The 21,802-nt window shown below is 37.0% G+C and overlaps 1 protein-coding gene across 1 annotated transcript in view; it reads left to right on the plus strand.

Moving 5' to 3' along the window:
* Positions 1–21,802, plus strand: part of PCLO (piccolo presynaptic cytomatrix protein) — a 387,017-nt gene that overhangs the window by 129,676 nt on the left and 235,539 nt on the right. The window lies entirely within an intron of this gene.

Genomic DNA, 21,802 nt, shown 5'->3' on the forward strand with positions numbered 1-21,802 from the left:
TAATTTGTAATCCCTGAACTTGCAAATATTTTTATAGACATTCTGAATCATGTAAAATGTCATGGTTTCCTCTTGATAGTAACAATTGAAAATTCTAGAGCCAAAATTAAGGTTATCCTGTGATCCTCTAATGATATTCGCAGACCTGCTGGGTTACAAGCAATGGCTTAATGTTTCTCTTCCTTTTAGGATGCATAGTGAATGGGTCCATGAAAATTGTGTTCATTTTATATCTACCTAAGTACTCTTGCCTGGCAAATCCCATGGATGGAGGAGCCTTGTAGGCTGCAGTCCGTGGGGTCGCTAAGATCGGACACGACTGAGCGACTTCACTTTCACTTTTCATTTTCATGCATTGGAGAACCCACTCCAGTGTTCTTGCCTGGAGAATCCCAGGGACGGGGGAGCCTGGTGGGCTACCGTCTATGGGGTCGCACAGAGTCAGACATGACTGAAGCAACTTAGCAGCTGCAGCAGCATAGATTCTATACTACATGTTTTTCACATTTTAACATTTCTGAAATGGAGATGTATTTTATAATTTGGTTAGAATTTATTTGACACTTCCTTTTCTTTCTCTGGGATATATTAAGTTGTTATTGTTGTTTAGTTGCTAAGTCACATTTAACTCTTTGCGACTCTGTGGACTGGAGCCCACTAGGCTCCTCTGTCCATGGAATTTTTCAGACAAGAATACTGGAGTGACTTGCCATTTCCTTCTCCAGGAGATCTTTCCAGACCAGGGATTAAACATACGTTTCCTGCATTGGCAGGCGGATTCTTTACCACTGAGCCACCAGGGAAGCCCTATACATGAAGTAGTATAGTTTTAATATAGATGCCATTTTAGATTCAATGAAATAAAACATTACAGTGATATTACAGTTTAGGGAATGCTTATTATATTGAAAAGAACAGAGTTACTGAAAACTCAAAATGGCTAGGTAGGTTTAAAAGGAATTCCGAAACTTAAATACATATTCAGAAAACTCTAAAACTTAGCTCAATTTCTTATTTTCTATGAAACTCACTAATCTTTTATTTTCTCCTTCTGTAAATGATCTTACCAGAATAATATCAGCCATAATTAATCTTCTATTTCTTCTTCCTCTCATCACTTCTTACTTACCCTCTTACCTTCCATCCTTCTCTTCATTCATTCATTTCTCCATTCTTTGTCAATATTCACAAATATTTTGCATTCTAATGACTTGCTACTGGTTAAGATATAATTTTGAGCTCAGTATAATCCTTGATGTCAAGATGCTTATATTGATTTTTGCAAGACAGATAGAAAAATGTCATGTAATATTTTACAGGAGTGTTATATAGAGGAAGGTATATTATTTGTCAGAGTAGGGTGAGAAGGGAAATGATTTGATGAAGATTAATCAGGATCTGAAAGGACAAGAAAAAAGTTTAGAGAAAAAAAAAAGATGCAGTGTGCCATAGGAAGAGGAAATGGCATCGAAGAATAGGGAATGGACAGAAAACTAAGCAGGGTAAGAGGACTGAATATTGAATGTAAATTAGTAATGCTGGCAATAGAGGCCAAAGAGGTAATAAGACCAGATCATGAAGGGCCCTATACATTTTCCTGGGGAAAATGCCATCCAGAACTTTTTCTGTATAGCAGCGTGCATCCTTTTTGAGCATTATTTCTAGGACATTATTTGCCTTTGAAAAAATGACTCAGGCAGCAGCAGGGAGAAATAATAAGAAGTATAAGGGTTAAACTGAAGTCTGAGACTCCAAACTGGAGGATGATATAATAGATTAGATGACATATGATTAATACAGAAAAGTAAATAGCGAAGAGGATGGTTAACTGTAAAGCTAATTACATGATACAGTTGAAAAGATCTGATGACCACTGATCTATGTGGAGTCCAGTTGAGAGGAAGGAGTCAAGACCATTCCTGTTTGTAGCTGGTAGAATTGTACTCAAGGCTGTCTAACATTCAACAAGATAGAGGCATAAGAGGCAGAGCAATTGAACTCAGTGAAATGATTTTACATTCGTTTGGAGTCATGGTAATTTTTTAATCCCTCTGGGACATCCAGTAAGTATTTCGCAAATATGAGTTAGAGACAATATACCAAACATGTAGCACATATAGTATCATTTAAATATCAATATTATTCTAAGTCAGACTGTCAGTCAGTTCAGTTCACTCGCTCAGTCGTGTCCGACTCTTTGCGACCCCATGAATGGCAGCACGCCAGGCCTCCTTGTCCATCACCAACTCCCGGAGTTTCCTCAAACTCATGCCCATCAAGTCAGTGATGCCATCCAGCCATCTCATCCTCTGTCGTCCTCTTCTCCTCCTGCCCCCAATCCCTCCCAGCATCAGGGTCTTTTTCCAACGAGTCAGCTCTTCACATGAGGTGGCCAAAGTATTGGAGTTTCAGCCTCAGCATCAGTCCTTCCAATGAACACCCAGGACTTATCGGTGTTCCCTTATTTTACAGACACATTGATAGTCTTAGAGAGGTTAAGTAATACCTGAGTTCAGTTTTCTAGAAAGTAGTGGAGATAGTGTTGAATTTCAATGTTTCTAACTCTGGAGCCTGTGTGTTTTTTGATTATTTGTTGTTTTGTTTTTTAAGATTTTCTTTTTATAGAAGATTTTAAGGTCCACAGAAAATTTGAGAAGGTACTGAGATTTTCCTTATATTCTCTGCCCTAATCCATGCACAGCATCCCCCATTTTGAGTATTCCCCACCAGAGAGCTACATTTGTTACAATCAAATCTACCTTGACACAAAATATTATAGTTACTTAAAGCCCTTAGTTTGAATTACAGTTTACTCTTGGTATTGTACTTTCTGTGGGTTTGAAAAATGGGCTTCCCTTTTGGCTCAGATGGTAAAGAATCTGTCTGCAATGCAGGAAATCTTGGTTCAATCCCTGGGGTGGAAAGATCCCCTGGAGAAGGGAATGGCAATCCACTCCAGTATTCATGCCTGAAGAATTCCATGCACAGAGGAGCCTGGTGGGGCTAGGGTTCATGGGGTCTCATAGAGTCTGACAAGACTGAGCAATCAGCACTTCCATAATGCCATGTGTCAGTTATCGTGGTGTCATAAAGAGAATCTCCATTACTGTAAAACTTCTGAGCTCTACTCATTTACCCTTCATAAAACCACCTCCAGGCAGCCACTTACCATTTTACTGTCTCCATCAGTTTGGTTCAGTTCAGTTCAGTTCCGCCGCTCAGTTGTGTCTTACTTTTTGCAACCCCATGGACTGTGCACGCCAGGATTCCCTGTCCAGCACCAACTCCTGGAGCTTGCTCAAACTCATGTTCATCAAGTCGGTGATGCCATTTCATTCTCTGTTTTCCCCTTCTCCTCCCGCCTTCAATCTTTCCCAGCATCAAGGTCTTTTCAAATGAGTCTGTTCTTCACATCAGGTGGCCAAAGTATTGGAGGTTCAGCTTCAGCATCAGTCCTTCCAATGAACATTCAGGACTGATTTCCTTTAGGATGGACTGGTTGGATCTCCTTGCAGTCCAAGGGGCTCTCAAGAGTCTTCTCCGACACCACAGTTCAAAAGCATCAGTTCTTCGGCACTTAGCTTTCTTTATAGCCCGACTCTCACATCTGTACATGGCAACTGGAAAAACCATAGCTTTGACTAGATGGACCTTTGTCGGCAAAGTAATGTCTCTGCGTTTTAATATGCTGTCTAGGTTGGTCATAACTTTTCTTCCAAGGAGCAAGTGTCTTTTAATTTCATGGCTGCAGTCACCATCTGCAGTGATTTTGGAGCCCAAGAATTACTGTGTCCATAGTTTTGTATTTTCCAGTTGGAATTGTATAGTTGGAATTACATTGGAATCATATAATTGTAGCCTTTTCGCATTGACTTCTTTCACTTAGTAATATAGATTTAAGGTTTCTCCCTGTCTTTTCATGATTTGATGGCTTACTTCTCTTTGGCACTGGGTAATATATATTTCATGTGTGGCTATGCCACTGCTTATTTATCCATTCATCTACTGAATGATATCTTGGTTGCTTCTAAGTTTGGGCAGTTATGAATAAAGCTGCTATAAATGTCTGTGTGCAGGTTTTTGTGTGGACATAAGTTTTCAGCTCCTTTGGGTAAATACCAAGGAGTGCAGTTGCTGGATTATATAGTACGAGTATATTTAGTTTTGTAAGAAAACATGAAAATGTCTTCCAAAGTGGCTGTACCATTCTGCATTCCCACTAACAATAAAAGTTCCTATTGCTTTACATCCTCACCAGCATTTGGTCTTGTCATTGTTTTGAATTTTGTTGTTTTTTAAATAGACTTTTTTTTAGAGCAGTTTTAGATTTTAAAAAGTATCTGAAAGTACATAGAGTTCCAATATTCCCTATCTCAGTTTCCCTACCTTGCCCTTGCCCCAGGTTTCCCCTATCAAGTGGTCTTACATTATTGTGGTGTATTTGTTACAATTGATATATCAATGCTGACACATTGTTTTTCTTTTGTGAATCTTAATCTGGGTGTTGTATCTAAAATATTGTCTCCAAATTAAAGATTACCTTATTATTTCCTGTGTTATTATCTAGGAGTTTTATCATTTTGGGTTTTACATTTAGGTCTTTGATCTCAGTCAGTTCAGTCAGTCATGTCCGACTCTGTGACCCCATGGACTGCAGCAGGCCAGGCTTCCCTATCCATCACCAACTCCCAGAGCTTGCTTAAACTCACATCCACTAACTCAGTGATGTCATCCACCCATCTCATCCTCTTCGTTCCCTTCTCCTCCTGCCCTCAATGTCTTCCAGCATCAGGGTCTTTTCTAATGAGTCAGTTCTTCGCATCAAGTGGCCAAAGTATTGGAGGTTCTGCTTCAGCATCAGTTCTTCCAATGAATTACTTTAAGTTAATTTTTGTGAAAGCTATAAGGTCAGGATCTAGGTTCTTTTTCTTACATGCAGATATTCACCTGCTTTAGCACAAGTTATTGAAAAGACTATTCTTTCTCTATTGAATTAATATAACACTTCTTGCATCATATTATCAGACCCTAAAATGCCTTTGTATTGCATTCTGTGAGGTCAGGATTTTTCTTTTATACATTTCATCATTCATGTTGTCACTGCCAGATTCCATCAAATATTATAGAGTGACACAGAAAACTAGAAGTTTCTCAATTTTTCCTGTTCCTACAGATGTAAACTTGATGACTCCAAGTGAAATTAAGATAGTGAGAAGTCAGCAGCAGGTAGCTAAGTCAGCTTCATCAAAACACCGAAGGGTACTTTATTGTCATTTGGGAGGACAATCAACCATGACTATGCCACCTGTTCTAAGAGCTTCCATATGCAAAATGCTTAAGTTCCTCAACTGTGTTAAAGTTCAAGGTCAGAAATGTGTTATGATTAAAATGTTAGTGAAGTACATGTTAGATAGTCAACTAAGTGAATTACAGTCATTTCAGAATGGTATTCTCAGCTGTCATTGGAAAAAGCAGACCGAAATATGTCAAGTTCTGCAATACTGCATTCTTTAAGCCATAAGTAGGGTGAGAATGAAGGGTATTGAGAATGTAAAAGCTATCATAAACAAAGGAGATTGTAAGAATCTCAGAATGTTTTACAAGCTCATAATTGTACATCTAAGAATACTCTGCAATTCAACTACTTAACTGTCTTCTTTGGGAAGTACTGCTTTGCTATTAAATAAATTTGCCTGCAGTTATAGTGTGAAATGGGGGAGGGGGAAGATGAACATATTTTGGTTATCTCATAGTTCCAGGAATGGTTTGCTTTCTGGGTGACCTGGGGGCAGATGAAAACCCCAACTAAACTTGGAAGTACCTGACATTGTTTTGGAGCAGACAGTCCTTTAAAGAAAGGGTCTAATTCAACAATAGATTCCTCTTTCTATTCCAGGTAGCAAGATAACTTATTCTGGGGAATCGAAACTGATCTTTCCTTGTAGGTACTATCTGCACTATGGATCAACAACTCAAGCAAACCAGCAACATATTAAGGAACAAGTTATATACAGTTTTCTTTTATGAATCTTATGGACAGATGACATGGATATAGTGTTATAACAATGCTAAATACCACGTTGCTTATAATCTTAAAGCAATCTAAAATTTAGATTTGAAATAAAGGTAGGAACACAATATAGATACATCCAAAACATCAAAGTAATGAGGCAATGTGTGATTCAGTGCTAAAATATGTGGTTTAGATCATAAAAAACTATCAATATTCGGAAAAGGAAGACATCCCGTGGAACATGATGTGGACCCTGGACTCGAACGATATTTGGTTGGGTGGCCTGCTCCTCTCTTAAAATATGTTGCTTCAATTCTTGTTATTACCTAAAAGAATTCAATTTAATTCTTGCCACAGTTCTTTTGTGTGTGTGTTCACTGAGGGGTGTATGTGTATGTGTGTGTTTTGGGGAGATGCGTGGAAGTCAGGCAAACTTGGTTTAATATGAAACAGCTAGTTTTTCACATGCGACATTGAGAAATTAAGTTCTCTAACTCTCATTTTCTCCTATAAGGAGTGAAAGATTTCTTCAAAGGATTTTTTTATTAGGTATGGTGATGTTTAAGTATTTAACATAGTACCTAGAAAATAGTAAATCCCTAATAAATGGGAATTGCTAGTGTTTGTGCTAAAAAAGTTCAAGATAGCAATTGTTTATATGTGTCATGGATTCTTCATTAGTGATCTCTCTATCATAACTAATATAAACACCAAGGCTAATGGATTTTGAACTCAATTTGCAAGTCAAGTTGACTCTGTATAATGTAAAATATTTTCCGCATCTTCAAAATCAGCAAATATTAACTGGACCTTATAAAAGATAAAGCAGCTCATCAATATCTTAATTTCTAATAATGTGTTATATTTAACTTAAGGTGGGAACTGTATATAGTGCTTCTTTGGAAATTTAATCATATATATTTTATGATGTTCACAAATGTCATTTCTCTACATATGCTTTCTTTCTTTGTAGATAATAAGCAATTCTTTCATAATCTCTTTCATGTTGAAAATGCAGTCACATAGCTCATTATCATTCTTTCTGAAGATTATCATCATGTTATCTGACAAAAAAAGTAAACAAATGTGGTTTATGTAATAGGAGGTTTCTTTGTCCTGCTTTTCTGATTTGGTTTATGTATTTTATATATAAACCCTATATTTAGAGTTTGAACCATTTCCTATTTTTGCTTTTGCTTAGTACTCAGAGTGAAGTTTTGGTAGCTCCCAAGATGAGAGCGTGGGCTCCCCTGATAGTTCAGTTGGTAAAGAATCCGCCTGCAATGAAGGAGACCTGGGTTTGATTCCTGGATCAGGAAGATCTCCTGGAGAAGACATAGGCTACCCACTCCAGTATCCTTGGTTTTCCCTTCTGGCTCAGCTGGTAAAGTATCTGCCCACAATACAAGAGACCAGGGTTCAATCCCTGGAGAAGGGAAAAGCTACCCCCTCCAGCATTCTGGCCTGGAGAATTCCATGGACTAGATAGTCCACGGGTTCACACAAGAGTCAGACACAACTGAGCAACTTTCACTTTCGAGATGAAAAAGCATGTACCTGGCTGGAGCAGCTTTTAAGTAAATAACTAGTTATTTTTATTGCTTTAGTGCTGCTTGGACAAGTTTACTGTCTCACATTGATTTTTCTTCTTATTTTTAAAATAATTGCTCCTGAGAAAAATACAGCCATCCTCTTGCTGTTCCATATTTGTCAACATGTTAAAGCATCAGTTCAGTTCAGTTCAGTTCAGTCGTTCAGTCGTGTCTGACTCTTTGCGACCCCATAGACTGTAGCACGCCAGGCCTCCCTGTCCATCACCAGCTCCCGGAGTTTACTCAAACCCATATCCATTGAGTCAGTGATGCCATCTAAGCATCTAATCCTCTGTCATCCCCTTCTCCTCCTGCCTTCAGTCTTTCCCAGCATCAGGGTCTTTTCAAATGAGTCAGCTCTTCACATCAGGGGGCCAAAGTATTGGAGTTTCAGCTTCAACATCAGTCCTTCCAATGAACATTCAGGATTGATTGCCTTTAGGATGGACTGGTTGGATCTCCTTGCATAGAGATCCAACTCTATGATTTTACTCTGTGTTAAAGCATAGAGTATAACAAATGCCAAAGGTAGCTAATGCACTCATGCTTAAAAATTGATGTCTCAGTCACAGAATCAAAAACCTCAGTTATAAACACACACTTATGTCTGGCGCCGTGTATATTCCTTTCTGAAAAGGAGTATTTTTAGACAGAATTACTAAGAATGAAATAAGAAATTGGGAAATATGGGTGTGCATTCATAGTCTGTGATTTATATTTCAAATCTGGACATGTTCAATATTAATATATAAAAACAAAAAAATTATTCAAGAATTTTAAAAGTTATTTAGATAATAGTGTTTATGAAATGCTTTTAGACTCTCCTATTTGGAAAAGTTTTTGAGAACTAGAATTATTATCATTCCTTGGAAGATGCTGTTTCTTACTTAAAAATTAGCATTCCTTTACCTATTTATATAATGCAAAGCAGCATAGTAAGTATACCGAGAACATTCAAGGTATGCATCTGTATTAATTTATGGAGTTTAACATGGGAAATATTAAGAAGGTAACAATGGTATACTTAGAAATTTAGAAATTCAGATAGGCACTATCTTGACTGAGTTGTGCCCCCTGCTACCCTCAAATTCATATGTTGAAATCCAAGCCTCTAGTACCCTAGAGGGTGACTGTATTAAGAGATAAGACTTTTCAAAGATAATTAGGTTAGAATGGGGTCAAATGACTGGTGTCCTTATAAGAAGATGTTAGGAAAACACAAACTGAGGAGGGGCTGAGTGAGGACACAGCAAGAAGGCGGCATCAGCAGATCAAAGAGGGAGGCCTCAGAAGAAACCAGCCTGTCATCCCCTTGGTCTTGAACTTCTAGCCTCCATAACTGTGACCGAATAAGCTTCTGTTGTTTAAGCCACCAAGTCTAGGTTATTTTGTTACAGCAGCCCTAGGAACCTAATACCGATAGATATCTATGTATCATAGTGTTAGTATTTTCGTTCTTAGAATCCCCAGTTGGTAGTATTCCTCCTGAGAAAGGTCTGCCTCTATTGGAATATTTGACAGTTATAATAAACCATCATTTCCATGAAAGAGTCAAAGAACATATTTCTTGAGGTCATCATCACTCTAGACTTCTAGGAGATTCATTGCCCATGGAGTCGGTGGAAGAAAAAATATATTAAACTGTAATTTACTGAATTATTTTTGTGTTCAACAGTCTGGAGGATATAATGATAGTCAGTGATGTACCTAAAGAACATACAAGCTAGTGGTGGTGATAAGCTGTAAAGACAAATAGCTACAATATAATAAACCTGTACTCCATGCAGTAATAAAGGTCCATGCAGATATAGAAAGTTCTGAGGAAAAGAAGACCCTTAGTCATTTGTACTATCTGTTCCAGAGGGCAGATTAAAGAAGTCTCCTCCTTGGAGCCATGGGCATTTTAGCTGAATTGTAGAGGAGGAGTAGAATTTTTGACAGAGGGTTTTTAAGAGTAAATCACATTTTATGCATTAACGTTGCGTAAGCAACTCACTTATGCACTGAAATTAATTCATGGAAAAACCAGTCTCACTTTTCTCTCCATCCCTAATGTAACAGCATAACCCTTTTACTGTTATTTCCCTTTTCTTACGTACTGAGTTTTCTCTACTAAAGGATATAGATTGGACTTGAGAAGAAAGTAGATGGTTCAGCCATCTAAGAGCTATTGGGCTAGTATATTAGCTCAACAGGAGGCTAAATGATGCAATTACAGTTGAATTGCATCACGCATAGCTTTGCTTCAGAATCATCAGGCCCTGCTTGTGTTAAATAACTGCTTTGCTGTTAGATTTGAAAGCTACCATCAGTTATAAGTAAATCCTAGGAGTATATGTGGTTTTACAAATATTTTTGTTGTGCACTGTGGTTAGGAAGATTGTTTTTGTTCCATCATTGTTGCTTTTAGCTGGAGCCATGTTAAGTGACAAAAGAAACACAGGCCAAAACTTAGAGTTTCAGTCATCCTCTCCATCTAAACCCCACCATTTTAGGCAAGAAATTAGAGTCCATACAATGTTGTGAAGCTTCTTATTTTTTAGACACTGAAGCAATATCAATATTTGACCACTTCTTATTGTTTTCATACATGTAACCTGTGCAATTTTATGTTCCCAATTATCAATCAGTAAAATAGTTTTTATACTTCTCCCATTTTATAGAGACTGGTCTTTATTTGTTTTTCTTTATTATATAATCATACAGCAGGTTCATGTCATACATTATACAAAAAAGATGTTTAGGGGTTATTTTAATTTTGGTGGTAAGATACACATTTCTAATTTACTTTGGCTTAATAATTCTTGTTAAATTATTAAGCATTCAAGCAATCAGTTAATACTGTACTGATCATCTGCTGTATAAAAAGTACTAGGTATTTAACTACTTAGTTTTCTATTTTATAGTTATCAAAACTCTTCAATTTGAAATAACTATGTTATTTACTCAAAATACTTATACTTGCACACACTTTAGGTATATTCATGATATAAAGATATAAGGTTAGAAGATGAAATAATAAAGTTGACTTAAGGCTATCTTTTTTGCTTCATGTGAGGAAAATCAAGGTTTCAGTTTCTCTTCTGGAATTGGAAATAAAACCTTTAGCTAAAAATGGATTTGTATGCAGTGAGGATTTGCAGCTGTTTTTGCTGTGCCAGGCTTCTGTTCACACCAGTCACAGTCTGAATCTTTAAGTTGCTGTTAGAAGCTTTGGGGGCTCCATAGATGCAGGTAGTCTGATGTGTGGGATGTAAATGAAAATTGAGGGCAGTTCAAATGGTGCATGAGAGAGACACAAGTCCCACTTCAGTTCTCTGTTAATTTCTCATTTCCAAAACTTATATAAGAAGTTGCCATATGACTTTTAAATGTAATCTTTTGGCAATTTTTATGCCTTTTTAGAATGCAGTAGGGCACACAGAATCAAATATTCAGTACATTTTTCCTGCTGACAATTTTGAAATAATGTCATTTCATACCAGCTTATTTATTGTGTATCTCTTCAGGATGCAAGAGCTATAAAGGAACAAAACTCAATCAAGTATAATTCTGCATTCAAGGAGCACATATATATACTGAAGGTCAAAAAAAATGGAAAGGACTGGAAATCAGATTGCATATGTGTATGTTTTAACTTCCTTGACTTCTGTGACTCTCTTAAGGTTTTCTCCAGAACTTCAACTTCATTAATTATAAGAAAGTTGGTGTAAGTTGGGGCAGAATTTGCTCCACCATCCCCAGGGGCTATTTGACACTGTCTGGAGACATTTTTCATTGTCACAACTGGGTAAGAGATGCTACTGAACCTAGTGAGTAGAGGTCGGGGATAGCACTCAGCATCCTACAATGCAGAGAACAGCCCCTCTACAACAATCCTGCAGCCCAAAATATCAATAGAATTGAGTTTACCTGTTTTAAGGAAATAAGTAACTTGAAAGGACGGAGTATGACATAGACAATTATTTCCAGTTCTGTCATCTGTTCTGCTTTGAGTGCTCAGTCATCTTAAACAAGTCATTTCCCTTCTCTTGCCTAGTTCCCCTATTGATGAAGTGAATATTTTGATTATATTATATATCAAGAGCCCTAAGTCTTTAAATCTTGCAAAATTCATCTCTATTTTTCTCATATTTTGAGAGGGAAAGACATGGGGGTTATTTTAAAACCTCATTTAAGTTATTCAATTTATAATCATTTTAAAGTTATAGTTGTGCCTAATATATATTCATCAATGCAGAGATACCAATGTGATTCACATCAGTCACATTTCCATACACTAGCAGTGAACTATTTGAAAAAAGACATGAAGAAAATAATCTCATATCCAATAGCAACAAAAAGGACAAAATATTTAGAATAAATTAAATCAAAGAGGTGAAAGATCTATAAACTGAAAACTACAAAACATTGATGAATGTAATCAAAGAAGACACAAATAAATATCTTATATCATGTTTTCACAGATTAGAAGAATTAGTATTGTTAAAATGTTCATTCCACCCAAAAAAATCTACAGTTTCAAATGCAATCTCTATCAAAATCCCAAGGACATTTTTTACAGAAATAGAAAAAAGAAATCCTGAAATTTGCATGAAACCACCAAGACCCCCAAATAGCTAAAGCAATCTTTAGCATAAAGAATGATGCTGGTCCATGGTGCCAATAATACCAATAATTAACATAAGACAGTTTATGGGTTAAAAAATATTTATATTTTAATATAGATAGTGAATTATAAGTTGGGTAGCTTTTATTTATTTTGGGGGATTTTAAAAAATATTGGAGTATATAGTTGATTGACAATGTTGTGTTAGTTTCAGGTGTACAAATTCAGTTATACATATATCGATATTCTTTTTCAGATTCTTTCCCCATATTGGTTATTACAGAATATTGAGTATTTCCTGTGCTATACAGTACTTTTTTCTTAGTTATCTATTTTATATATAGTAGTGTATGTGTATTAATCCCATGCTCCTAACTTGTCCCTACCACCCACATTTCCCTTTTGGTTACCATAAGTTTGTTTTAACTGTAAGTTTGTTACTTTTTCCTAAATAAGTTCACTTATGTCACTTTAAAAATTAGATTCCATATATCAGTGATATTCTATATTTGACTTTCTCTGTCTGACTTATTTCACTTAGTATGATAATCTCCGTGTCCCCCCATGTTGCTGCAAATGGCATTATTTCATTCTTTTCTATGGCTGTATAATATTCTGTCGTATATATGTACCACATCTTCTTTATCCATTCCTCTGTTGATGGACATTTAGGTTGTTTCCATGTCTTGGCTATTGTAAATACTACTGCAGTGAACATTGGGATACATGCATCTTTTCAAATTATGGTTCTTTCTGGGTATATGCACAAGAGTGGAAGTACTGGTTCATATGGTGGTTCTAAGGTAGTTTTTAAATAGAAATAAAGAGTGTGACATCATTTTGATAGGTGCGACTCACTTTAGATTTTTCTGGATGATTCATTTTGAGAGAATATCATGAAAGAAGTCAGAGGAAACTAGGGCCTCAGGATATGCTTTTTTGTTTTTCTTTGCCATGACACAAGTCAGAATTGACATCCTATTTATAAAAGTTAAAACATCCTATTTATGAATTAGAAGTATGATTTTAAAAGTAACTGCTTCTTTCCCTTTGGTCTATTCCTGACCAAAGCCTCTTGTTAATCCTTCTTGCTAGCCATCAGAAACAAGTATAGAGCTACTTCTGATGACCATTAAGCTTGGTTCTCTAGCTCACAAAATCTAAAAGAAAATTATATTTCAGTAAGAATCTGTCCAGCCTTTCAAACCAGCTTCTATCTAAATATATCAACACTTAACAGCAACACATACTTTGATCTTATGATATGGTAATAGGTTGGATAGATATTGGAAAATCTCCTAATAAGAAAATGATATAGAAAAAAAAGCTGTTTTAAAAGGATATTTCCAAGCCAGGCTGCTGTCAATAACATGCATTATTGACATAGGCTTCATGTGGCCTGGCAACCTGTTGTAGTTTGATCACAGACAGGCTTGCTGAATTGTCAAAAAAACAATTTGATTTGTCAATAAATAATCAATATTTTTTCACTTTTGTGTTTCCTTTTTTTTTTAAAAGAAATTTTTTTTTTTCCATTTAGTTTTCTTCAACCCTCCTGGAATAGCACCAGAGTTGAATGTCAAATCTGTTACTTTTCATTTCTTATTACTGTTTAACCAATATTGCATTGACCCCATGAATCATCAATGCCAGACTAGGAGGTAACTTTGGAAAAAGGACACCGGGCCCATAAAGTTATCTGGCCATGAAAAAGCAGCCTTGGAGCTAGGAAGCAGTAGGGGACAGGTTGGAAGCAATTACAGTAGTAATGACAGTAGGAACAATGTAATTAGCATCTGTTTCAAGGGTAGTAATTTGCAGGCATATGACAATGGAGAGTTGGTATCTCAGAGAACTTCATATACCCTCACCCCCCAGCAAAATGTTAACTGTCCTATATTCATATTAAGGCAGCCGTGACAAATAGGGCTGCGCGCTGGAGCCTTTAGGAGAATCAGTCACTATGTTTCAAGTCATCCTCCCAATACATTTCAGATCATTATATATTGTAACAGTGCTGCATGTGAGAACTAGTGCTATGTAGTAACAAAAGGAGGTGGGGGGAGGTGAAACCCATCCAAGAAGAGCAGGTGGACAATACAAGTGTCCTGGTCAAGAAATAGACGATTGTCTAACCCAGATTACTTGGCAGTCATCCTTCAGGGGATTTAGCAACATATGCAAAGACAGTGGTTTTCTAAGTGGGGCCTCCAGACAGGGCTTGTCAGCATTTCTTGGGAACTTTTTAGAATTGTAAATCCCCTCCTCTGGAGACATACTGAATCAGAAATTTGTGGGATAGCACTCAGTAATTTGTATTTTATCAAGTCTTCCAGGCCGTTCTGATGAATAGTAAAGTTGGCGAATCACTGTAAGAGGTTTTGTAAGGTTTGTAATATCCACCTCACAGATTGGATATTAAACATAATTTTGGAAGCAGTGGGATATGACAGCAGTTGGCAGGGAGTCTCAGAAGGAAAGGAGTTAGGACTTAACCTCAGTCCCCCCCAAAAAACAGCATATTGGGTAGGAAGGCATGCATTTCAAAAAATACAAAGTTATAAATGCAGTATACAGAGCGAAATTAACATTTTCAGACTTCAGATAGAGAGATATAACCTTTAACAAGCTAGACTCCTTATGCATCACTTTTGTCATCTCAAAATCAGTTTAATAATAATAGTGATAGCCTTGTAGAGTTGCTATGAATATTAACTGAGTTAGAGACCAAACCCAGAATGTCTGTCACATAGTAAGAGTGGAATCGATGTTGACTCACATCATGATTTTTCTATTATTTAAACTGATGTAAGAATTGAAAGTGAAGTTGCTCAGTCGCATCAACTCTTTATGACCACATGGACGGTAGCCTGCCAGGTTCCTCTGTCCATGGAATTCTCCAGGCCAGAATACTGGAGTGGGTAGCCATTCCTTTTTCAGGGGATTTTCGCAAACCAGGGGTTTGGGATTCCTAAATTATAATTTTCTAAAGGCTAAAAACATGGTTCTTGTGTAATATAAAATAAACATGTGCCAAAGATTTTTTTTTAATTCATTAATGAAGTAACAGGTAAAATGTCAAAATTGAGTTCAAAAGAGGTTTTGAAGGATGCAGTTTATATAATCTGTCAAGAATGCTGAAATGTTTCTAATAGATGTAAAACTGGATGATATCCTACAGAGCAATATATTGTAATGTTTGGAGTTATCATTTTTGACAGACTAAAACCAATTGCATCTCTCCTGGACAATATTTATTTACATTATTATAGACCTGAATCATTTGCATTACTCTCACAAAAGGATCATTTGAATTGATACCAATTTTCTGCAAGATAACCTCTAGACCTACAAAATTATAAAAGGGTCTATCAGTAGAGAGTCTTTGATATACAAAGACGTACCTCCACACTACTCGGAAAGAACATGCAGTAATTGATTTTACCTATTTTCCAATTCTGGAATAATTTTTATTGATGGATGTCTCACAGAAAGAGTGCAAAAGCCAAGCTATTGGAATTGATTTACAGGAATGAGGCAGAAGCAGGAGCAAAAGTGATATGGCAGTACTTCTAAATCCTGGGTCCACAGATAGTGGTAAAACAATAACAAAATAACTCTGAATGTTACAGACTCTTGTGGCCAGAGAGTCTGAGTGAACATTACAGCCTCTAAAAATATATACATTATGAAGAGAAATACACCCTTAATTTGAAAAATATTTTCATTACAACTAGTCAAGAAACCAGCTAGAACATTATCCTCAGGTGTATGAAGCATTTACTTATTCCAAGTAAAACTGTAGCCAAAGATATAAGATAAATAAGGATATTATGGTGGTATAGCATTCAGTGCATTTTTCTACAAATAGAATGAGCAATTTGAGACAAAATCCTCAGCAAGAGCCTTTTAATTCTTATCCTGTATTACCTAGAAATACTTGTGGGTGCTGCTTAAGTATGGTAGTCCATTTATATAATTAAGTCACCAGTATATATAGTTTACTTTGAACAGTGATTTTACTACAGCATATACACAAAGATTAGACAGATAAGTGTGGTATGTGAGAGACTTAGCTAAGGAGAAACACTACTTAAATTAGGAGATGAGTGGCAGTTTGCTTGTATAAATGTTCTGCATCTTTATGGGAAAGTTATATCTGATTTTTCTCTTTTCTCGAAAGTGTTTTGGAGTGTTTGGGAAAAAATATAAGAAAATGTATTTTATTTTAAATGTTTTCTGATTTTCTGTCATGGAATGAAACAACAAGTGAAACTAAGATATACTTTTGACTTTTTTCTTACCTCTTTTGGACTCAGTTTCAATTTATAAGTGTTCAGATTGAACTCATTTAACAAATGTTTATTGAGCAACTTGAATAAGGCTGTATGCTATGCAATGAAAACAAGAAAATATACTGTTTTTTCAAGGAATTTATCATTTTATCTGAGAATGAACCAAATGTGACTTTAAATAAAGGGGAAAAGAAAGTGATAAAATAAAAAATAGTCCAGGTGAGCAATGGCATTACAGCAGGAATATTTTGAGGAATTTGAAAATATAGTGGAAAGAGATATGCCTATGAACAGAGGAAACAAAAATTGAAAAATAAAGGGTAAAAAGTGGCTAAAGTGAAGTGCAAAGCGTGGTGTGTTTTCAAAACAAGAAAGGTTGTACTAATTTGGAATGGTAGTTCACCAACAAAGGCTTCATGAAGGAAGGACTGTTTAAGTTGGGCATTGAGTGATACATAGACTCTAAGTGGTAGGTGATGGAGGAAATTCAAGGTGTAAGAAGAAACCAGTGCCTCTATACATAGATAGGGACATTTAGATAATGCTTGAAGAATAGGTTACATATACAGAAAAGGCATAATAATACTGATACCATTTGTTTAGTGGTGTCATATTGTGTCCAACTTTCCAAATGCTATTTTGTTTCATCTTCAGCTATTAGGTAAAACCTTAACTGTCATCTTTGGATAAGTAAGCAGTGGAGCCAAAATCAGATAGCTTGTGGGGAGTTGGACTGGTATTCTTAGAGTCATTCTGATTGGCTTTAACCCCGTGCTTCATCCTCGCTCAGCTGCATCTAAGGCATCTGTAGTGTTACAGATGTTAAAATTTCATGATTTGACTCTAGATTATTGGATATAGGGCTTAAAACTAACAAAAAAAAATGTAGTCTAAATAGATGCCATTGTTTCATGCCTGGGTGATTTGGAAAATGGTAGCACTGTTAATGAAAAGATTTTTCATATGGGCATGGTCAAAAGTTACTAGTAGACATGCAAGAAGTTATATCAGATTAGAAAAGGATTTGTCTCTGGTGTTAAGGAGAGGTCTGAGCTCAAGATAGAGAGGGAAAAAGTAATAAGAGAACAAAATCCTGGAGAACATTAATGTTAAAAATAGAAGAGAAGCCAATAGAGAGTGAAGATAAGAGGGCCTGGGGAGCCTTGTGGTTTTTTTCAATAGAAAGAGAGGAAAAGAGAGTTTGAAGAAGGAGTAATGGGGAAACGTCCAGTACTTGGAAGATAAATGAATTTGTTGATTGAGATACTGACAAAGACTCAAGACACTAGTCAGAGCTGTGCAGCAAAAATAAAAGCATATTGAAAGAGGAATAGGAGTGGATGGCTGGTAGACAAGTGGATGCAAGGGGCATGAGTGAAGAAGGTAAAACAGTTATAGTGCATGTCTTAAGTTGATGCTTTGATTTTAGTAGGTAGGAAAAATCAAGGTAAAGACCTCATACTGTTTAAACAACCACATAATAAACCCTGCCACTGAAATGAAGCAAGCAGCTAACTAAATAAGAAAACGCCTGGTAGTGCAGCAAAGAAGAGTGACGTATCAGGCATAGCCCTGTGAAGGATATAAGTAAAGGAGGAATGGTTGAGAGTTTGTATAAATGTGATAAAAAGCCTGCTTAGTGTTGGTGGTTATCTTTAAGGGGAAACCTACTTTTTCTAGTGGATCTGACATAGGAGCCAGCATTTGTGTTTGTGCCTGTGACAAAGAAAGAGTTTGTCTCGAAGTCTCATTCCGTGGTGTAGTTTTTTATCCCTTATATAGCTGTTAGATGATTCTTAAAAAAAAAAAAAGGACTACAGGTGTGTTTGGAATGTGATTCTGATGACTGTTCAGAATGCCTTTGCATTTGTTCAAAGATTCTGTCTTAAATTTACGATTTCCTTTCTCCTTGTAATTTGGTATGTTGTTAGTGAGGCTGTGACATGGTGCCCACATGGCATCTGGGATGTTAGACACTAACAAAGGAGGATACCTGGAACAAAATTTAAAATGGTAGCTTTTGCGCTGAAGTTTAAAAGTTTCTAGTATATACTATGTCAATAATAATAATTTCTCAATTTAATCTGCACAAGTACAGTTTTACCATATGTTTTGTACTTACTATTACATTCTAAATAAAGGATTAATTAATTTAAAAAAAAAGTTTCTAAGATCTTTGATCTAACTGCTTAGAGATTCTTAAGTAAAAGGCCCTTAGATCCTTTCAGTCTAGTGGTAAAACACCCTTGTCATGCTCCGCGCCCCAGACTGCTGAGGGAAGATTATAGTTGCCTGTTTCTAATTGTGTGATATGAAATAGATGTTTGGAACATGCATGTGATATATGTCTGAATTTCAGGTGATCAGACGTTGCTAAATTCATAATAGTATGAGCTGTAAATTTGATTTACGAAGCCCTTTCACAGTACCTTCCTCACTGTAGCTCTATCATTAGAGCAGTCGCCCTTGTCCCTGTTTGAGTCAGTATGAACACTGCAGCTGGGGGAACTCAGATCCCACAGCCAGTCAGAGCAGGGCTGGGAATGGATTCCTGCAGGGCAGTGTCTTCTGGAGCCATATGGAAGCCTGAGGGAGGAAAAAAAATGTGCCCCTATACATTCCATGGGGTTGCAAAAAGTTGGACATGACTGAGAAACTAATACTTTCACTTCACATACACTTATTTAAATGTCTTCTAGTTTTTTGAACAAAGTGTAAAAAAATAAAAAATAAACCAAAAAGAAAAAAAAAAAAAGTGAATGTCTATGTAAAGCCCGGCACTGCCCATTGGGTTTGCATACCATTATGTTTTCATAAACCCATCCTTTGTAAGGTCAGAAGTAGACCTGAGTGGCCTGTTGCAGACCTGGATCCCTTGGGCTGATTGGAACCACCCCCACTCCCACTGAACAATAATGCAAGGTCATAAACAGGATAGGTCATAAACAACAAGGTCTTTAATGTTTTTATATTTTATTCATCATAGAGTTTTTTGCACCACTTTTGATTTGTAAAGGTATCACATGAGTTTTGGGCTTTTCCAGGCCCCTCTGACCTCCAGTGTATTCTGCACTTACCTCACTGTAATCGCAGCCCTGCAGCAGTGTTCTTTCCTTTCAGCTTCTTTGCAGTGTAAATGGCATGAAAGCAAAAGATCCAAAGAAACAGAGGCAGAATAAATCAAGGGCAAAAGACTGATAACACTGTTGTTTTAGGAGATAGCTAACATTTCAGAGACCGTTCCAGGTGGTCTCACGTGTCCATGCCTGTGTTGTTCAGTCGCTCAGTCGTGTCTGACGCTTTGCAACCCCATGGACTGCAGCACACCAGGCCTCACTGCCACTGCTGCTGCTGAATCGCCTCAGTCACGTCCAACTCTGTGTGACCCCACAGACGGCAGCCCACCAGGCTCCCCCGTCCCTGGGATTCTCCAGGCAAGAACACTGGAGTGGGTTGCCATTTCCTTCTCCAATGCATGAAAGTGAAAAGTGAAAGTGAAGTCGCTCAGTCATGTCCGACTCTTCGCGACCCCATGGACTGCAGCCCACCAGGCTCCTCCGTCCATGGGATTTTCCAGGCAAGAGTACTGGAGTGGGGTGCCATTGCCTTCTCTGCCAGGCTTCCCTATCCATCAGCAACTCTGGGAGCTTGCTCAAACTCATGTCCATCAAGTGGGTGATGCCATCCAACCATCTCATCCTCTGTCATCCCCTCTTCTCCTGCCTTCAGTCTTTCCCAGCATCACGGTCTTTTCCAGTGAGTCAGATTTTCCCATCAGGTGGCAAAGTATTGGGAGTTTCAGCCTCAGAATCAGTCCTTCCAGTGAATACTCAGGGTTGATTTCCTTTAGGATTGACTGGTTTGATCACCTTTCAGTCCAAGGGACTCTCGAGTCTTCTTCAGTACCACAGTGTGAAAGCATCAATGCCTTTGCTAGTGACATTTTATATAACTGCCATAGCTTTTTTCCTCTCACTTTGATGAAATCCTAGCATTTTTTTCAAGTCCCAGATCAAAGGTACATCCTCTGTAGAGCTTTTTCATAATCAGACAAGATTAATTATTAGTAACTCTCTGCTATATACACAGATCCCTGTACAGATCCCAACTGTTGGGCTTATCAGACTGTAGTAGAGTTTTTAATATCAGTCTCATGCCATCAATTGTGAGGCTCTTAAAGCTGAGCTGAGCCTTTTTATCATTAACATTTCACGTGATGACTGGCCCACCGCTAGTGAGCAATAATGATCATGGAGTGGCAGAATGGTTATGGTGAGTCAACTGTCAGGGATTACTCCACAGGCAACTTTTCCCTTTAGTTTGATATGCATTCCAGAAAATAAAGTTTCCAGGAATGCTTACTAAAATGTTAAGATTGGTAAACCATAATATTCTTAGGCACCATTGATTCTTTATCAGTAGTGTAAAGAAGTTAGAGAGTTATTCATTGCACTCCATACCTGTCCCACTCTGGCACAAATTATGCTAACTTGTTAAAAACTTGGTCACAAGCAGTATTAAGCTTTCCTTAATCCGGAAACTAAGATATATCTCTTTTTCTTTTTTCCAAGTGAAAGCATTGCTGCTGAAACTTTAATCATTTGTCTTGTTACTCAGGGGCACAATCTTTTGTGCTAAAACACTTAGGAACTAATACTTAGTACTTTTATGTAGTGATCAGTTTCAGAGTCAAAGATATGCCCTATAACTTGAACTTCCAGTCAGAATCTGGCTTATGAATAGGCTGTGTGAGTAGGGTTTCAGGTGGGAAGGTGTATCAAGCAAACCAATAGAATATGTAATAGAATTCTAAATATGTTTTAACCACCTTGCCTTCTTGTTCATTTCAAATTGCTTCTGGATTATCATGGTGTCAGTCATAATGCCATAAATAGCTCTATAATATTTTAATTTTTAAGAATAATAACTTTTAAATTTTGCTCTTACATTAATTTTTACATTATAATCTGCAAAACCAATACATGAATAGATTTGGAAATTATAAGTTAACTTGGCCATTTACTAAGATCAGCTTTTTATATGCCATCAATGATTCATGTTTAAAAATTGACATGGCTTATGATAGTAAATTCTGTAGGTCAAAATAGCTAGCAGTTACAGTTTCGGAGAAGACAATGGCAACCCACTTCAGTACTCTTGCCTGGAAAGTCCCATAGATGGAGGAGCCTGGTAGGCTGTAGTACATGGGGTTGCAAAGAGTCAGACATGACTGAGCGACTTCACTTTGACTTTTCACTTTCACACATTGGAGAAGGAAATGGCAACCCACTCC

The sequence above is a fragment of the Cervus canadensis genome, chromosome 3 (genome assembly GCF_019320065.1).
Source record: "Cervus canadensis isolate Bull #8, Minnesota chromosome 3, ASM1932006v1, whole genome shotgun sequence".
In the NCBI taxonomy this organism is placed as follows: Eukaryota; Metazoa; Chordata; class Mammalia; order Artiodactyla; family Cervidae; genus Cervus; species Cervus canadensis.